Source organism: Heterodontus francisci, unplaced genomic scaffold (genome assembly GCF_036365525.1).
Source record: "Heterodontus francisci isolate sHetFra1 unplaced genomic scaffold, sHetFra1.hap1 HAP1_SCAFFOLD_51_2, whole genome shotgun sequence".
NCBI lineage: Eukaryota > Metazoa > Chordata > Chondrichthyes > Heterodontiformes > Heterodontidae > Heterodontus > Heterodontus francisci.
The window spans coordinates 9,688,166-9,693,717 of record NW_027141369.1 but is presented as its reverse complement, the minus strand read 5'-3'; the positions used below and the strand labels follow the sequence as shown (position 1 = coordinate 9,693,717).

General features: G+C 41.9%; 1 non-coding gene across 1 annotated transcript; it reads right to left on the bottom strand.

The window, feature by feature from the left end:
* Positions 1-476: 476 nt before the first annotated feature.
* On the bottom strand, positions 477-549 carry trnaf-gaa (transfer RNA phenylalanine (anticodon GAA)). The gene has a single exon. It is a non-coding gene; the product is annotated as a tRNA-Phe (tRNA).
* Positions 550-5,552: the final 5,003 nt, after the last annotated feature.

Below are 5,552 nucleotides of genomic sequence, written 5' to 3'. Positions count from 1 at the left end.
GACTCAACCTCTTACTACCCACTTATCATTTACATGCTGCTCGAAGATTTTTGGGTTTCCTTTCATGTTGACTGCCATTTTATTCTCATAGAAATAGAGAATAAGCTAAATATAGAAGATATAAGTATTTCCCATCCTTGATGAGGTGGAACTTTTTTATGTTGTGGGTAGTAATGACTTGGCCCACGAGTGTGCTGGAAGCAGAGACAATCAATGATTTGAAAAGGAAATTGGATGGATACTTGAAGGAAAGAAACTTGCAGGAGGAAAGGGATCGAGCTGGTGAGTGGAACTGACTAGATTGCTCCGGGGAGAGCCAGCATGGACGTGATAGGCCAAACGATCACCTTCAATGCTGTAAATGACTCTGTGTTGTTTCTCAAATTCAATCCACTGGTGTTTGGTAAATAATTGCAAAGTAAATTGTGCAACCGGAAAATCAGAACCAAGGCAAGGGACGCATAAGGAAGCGGAATTGCTGAAACTCGGGATTGAACCAGGGATCTTTAGATTTTCAGTCTAACGCTCTCCCAACTGAGCTATTTCAGCCCCACATTAACAATGGTTCGGTGTCCTTATTTTGGAAGAAAATGCATACATTCAAGTTTTCCAAAAAATTAAAGAACACAACATGTGAGTAATATTCCCCATTGCTTTCTCAGCACTGATGGATTGTGAAGCGGGAGACAGCCAGAAGTGCCAATGAGCCGCACAGACCCTGAGCTGAGAATGAAATGAGATCAAATTCAATCTTTCATAGCGAGATGCTGCAGAGAGGTAAGAGTCCTGAATCAAAGCGAGATTTGCTCATTTCAAACACTCGCTGTACTCTCTGCTCAAGAAGCCTTAAAAAAGGGAAAAACAGAATGGCACTCAAACTCACAACCCTGCCATTAAAAGTCTCATGTTCGACTGACAGAACTGTCACTTCTACTCGCTCTCTTATTGGATGGATGCAACTCCAACGCAGGGGTGGCATTCAAATCCTCCCATGGGTCCACATGTCAGACTGAGTTCCATGTTGTAGAATCAAGCAAAGGAGATCTGCTCACTTCCAAAACTATCAGCGAATTGAAGCTGATTACGATCAACATCATCAGAGGTCAGAACGACCTGGTGAAAGAAGACACTTTGAAGAATGATCCACAATTATTCAAAGGCATCGACAAAGTGAAAAACAAGAAAATCGATGAGTCAATGCAAGCCAAACAACAGAAACACTGAAGAATTCCATTCCATTCCAGTCCAGAACCCAGTCCTGTTGTATTTGGAGTCAGGTCACAATTGCAGTAACAACTTTATATTCCCACTTGGCCATCTGTACATTTAGTTAATTACAATGTTGTCGACAAGCTCTTTGAATCCAGTTGTCTGGTCCTCAAGCCAGCTCCGTATGGAAGTCAATTCCACTTTCTGCAAGGCTGAAACCAATAGATAACCTTAATCTAAAAATGCCAGCAGACCAGGGCTCGTCTGGGATTTAAACTCAGGATCTCTCACATGTTAATTAACCATACTCCCTAAGCGAGAATCATACCCCTGCACTAACGAGCCACTGACAGGTCAGGCTTTATTAGCTGCTGTGGAATTTCACTGGAACCCCCCAGCCAATCATCCATTTTTTTTCAGATCAAAGCAACATCCTGCAAATGCTGAAATAAAAACAGAATGTGATGGAAATGCTCAGCAGCTCTGGCAGCATCTGTGCTGTGAGAAACACAGTTAACGTTTCAGGGCACTCACCTTTTGTTTCAGCCATCCTTTCAGACTGCTTCGGTCCATCCAATCTCACTTTCTATTCAATCCACATTTTAACCATTCACTACGTTACTACATTTTTCATGAATTCCTCATTTCTTTTATTTCTGACAATTTTGTATTTCTGGTCTTTGCTTCAGACACCACCACAAGTGGAATCATGTCTCCATCTACCCAATCAAAACACATCGCTGTATCCTCACATTGCAATGTTTCTTTAACCCTGACAGACTGTGGAGTTTCTGCTGCTTGATTGCAGTTCTTGCTTCCCGCCAGTAGATGTCACCTCACTCCAATACAGTGAAGTTTACAAATCTGAGAGAGACACAACAGGAAATAATTGTTCACATTATAGTGAATGTGTGGGATTTAGAAATACTAGGAGTGGAGACGAGTTATTATTGCACTCTGCTATTGCATCTTTTATAATGGACTCCAGCATTTTCCCCACGACTGATGTCAGGCTAACCGGTATATAATTCGCTGTTTTCTTTCTGCCTCTTTTTTTAAATAATGGAGTTACATTAACTACCATCCAATCCATTGGAACTGTTCCAGAGTCGATAGAATTTTGAAAAAAGACCAGAAATGCATCTGCTATTTCAAGGGCCACTTCCTTAAGTACTCTGGGATGTAGATTATCAGGCCCTGGGGATTTATCGGCCTTCAATCCCATCAATTTCCCAAACATTCCCTACTAATACTGATTTCATACAGTTCCTCCTTCTCACTAGACCCTATGTTCCCCAACATTTCTGGGAGATAATTTGTATCCTCCGTTGTGAAGACAGATCCAAAGTATGTATTTAATTGGTCTGCCATTTCTTTGTTCCCCATTATAAATTCCCCAGTTTCTGACTGCAAGGGGCCCACATTTGTCTTCACTAATCTTTTTCTCGACACATATCTATAGAAGCTTTTACAGTCAGTTTTTGTGTTCTCTGTTAGCTTACTCTCATACTCTATTTCCCCCTTCTTAATCAATCCTTTTGTCCTCCTCTGCTAAATTCCAAACTGCTCATTTCAAACACTCCCTGTACTCTCTGCTCATGAAGCCTTAAACAAGGGAAAAACAGAATGGCACTCAAACTCACAACCCTGCCATTAAAAGTCTCATATTCGACTGACAGAACTGTCACTTCTACTCGGTCTCTTATTGGATGAAAGCAACTCCAACGCAGGGATAGCATTCAAATCCTCCCATGGGTCCACATGTCAGACTGAGTTCCATGTTGTAGACTCAAGCAAAGGAAATCTGCTCACTTCCAAAACTGTCAGCGAATTGAAGCTGATTACAATCAACATCATCGGAGGTCAGAACTACCTGGTGAAAGGAGGCACCCTGAAGAAGGATCCACAATTATTCAAAGGCATCGACAAAGTGAAAAACAAGAAAATCGATGAGTCAATGCAAGCCAAACAACAGAAACACTGAAGAATTCCATTCCATTCCAGTCCAGAACCCAGTCCTGTTGTTTTTGGAGTCAGGTCTCAATTACTGCAACAAATTTATATTCCCACTTGGCAATCAGTACATTTAGTTAATTGCAATTTTGTCGGTAAGCTCTTTGAATCCAGTTGTCTGGTCCTCAAGCCAGCTCCGCATGGAAGTCAATTCCACCTTCTGCAAGGCTGAAACCTACAGATAACCTTAATCTAAAAATGCCAGCAAACCAGGGCTCGTCCGGGACTCAAACCCGGGATCTCTCGCATGTAAATTTTTTTTTAGATTAGAGATACAGCACTGAAACAGGCCCTTCGGCCCACCGAGTCTGTGCCGAACATCAACCACCCATTTATACTAATCCTACACTAATCCCATATTCCCAACAAACATCCCCACCTATCCCTATATTTCCCTACCACCTACCTATACTAGTGACAATTTATAATGGCCAATTTACCTATCAACCTGCAAGTCTTTTGGCTTGTGGGAGGAAACCGGAGCACCCGGAGAAAACCCACGCAGACACAGGGAGAACTTGCAAACTCCACACAGGCAGTACCCGGAATTGAACCCGGGTCCCTGGAGCTGTGAGGCTGCGGTGCTAACCACTGCGCCACTGTGCCACCCCATACTCCCTACGCGAGAATCATACCCCTAGACCAACGAGCCACTGACAGGTCAGGCTTTATTAGCTGCTGTGGAATTTCACTGGAACCCCCCAGCCAATCATCCATTTTTTTTCAGATCAAAGCAACATCCTGCAAATGCTGAAATAAAAACAGAAAGTTCTGGAAATGTTCAGCAGCTCTGGCAGCATCTGTGCTGTGAGAAACACAGTTAATGTTTCAGGGCACTCACCTTTTGTTTCAGCCATCCTTTCAGACTGCTTCTGTCCATCCAATCTCACGTTCTATTCTATCCACATTCTAACCATTCACTACGTTACTACATTTTTCATGAATTCCTCATTTCTTTTATTAATGACAATTTTGTATTTCTGGCCTTTGCTTCAGACACCACCACAAGTGGAATCATGTCTCCATCTACCCAATCAAACCACTTCGCTGTATCCTCACATTGCAATGTTTCTTTAACCCTGACAGACTGTGGAGTTTCTGCTGCTTGATTGCAGTTCTGGCTTCCCGCCAGTAGATGTCACCTCACTCCAATACAGTGAAGTTTACAAATCTGAGAGAGACACAACAGGAAATAATTGTGCACATGATAGTGAATGTGTGGGATTTAGAAATACTAGGAGTGGAGACAAGTTATTATTGCACTCTGCTATTACATCTTTTATAATGGACTCCAGCATTTTCCCCACGATTGATGTCAGGCTAAATGGTATATAATTCGCTGTTTTCTTTCAGCCTCTTTTTTTAAATAGCGGAGTTACATTAACTGCCGTCCAATCCATTGGAACTGTTCCAGAGTCGATAGAATTTTGAAAAAAGACCAGAAATGCATCTGCTATTTCAAGGGCCACTTCCTTAATTACTCTGGGATGTAGATTATCAGGCCCTGGGGATTTATCGGCCTTCAATCCCATCAATTTCCCAAACATTCCCTACTAATACTGATTTCATACAGTTCCTCCTTCTCACTAGACCCTATGTTCCCCAACATTTCTGGGAGATAATTTGTATCCTCCTTTGTGAAGACAGATCCAAAGTATGTATTTAATTGGTCTGCCATTTCTTTGTTCCCCATTCTAAATTCCCCCGTTTCTGACTGTAAGGGGCCCACATTTGTCTTCACTAATCTTTTTCTCTACACATATCTATAGAAGCTTTTACAGTCAGTTTTTATGTTCTTTGCTAGCTTACTCTCATACTCTATTTCCCCCTTCTTAATCAATCCTTTTGTCCTCCTCTGCTAAATTCCAAACTGCTCACAATCTTCAGGTTTGCTGCTTGTTCTGACCATTTTATATTTCTCCTCCTTGGATCTAATACTTTCCTTAATTTCTTTTGTAAGCCACAGTTGAGCCACCCTTCCTGTTTTACTTTTGCACAGACAGGAATGAACAATTGTTGTAATTCATTAATGCGCTCTTTAAATGCTAGCCATTGCCTATCCACTGTCAACCCTATAAGTAACGTTCCCCAATCTATCATAGCCAACTCCCGCCTCATACCTTCATAGTTTCCTTTGTTTAGATTCAGGACCCGAGTCTCGGAATCAACTCTCTCACTCTCCATCTTAATGAAGAATTTTATCATATTATGGGCGCACTTCCCCAAGGGACCCCACACAACAAGATTGTTAACTAATCCTTTCTCATTACACAATACCCAGTCCAGGATGGCCTGTTCTCTAGAGGTGTTTTACACCTCTATCAATTCTC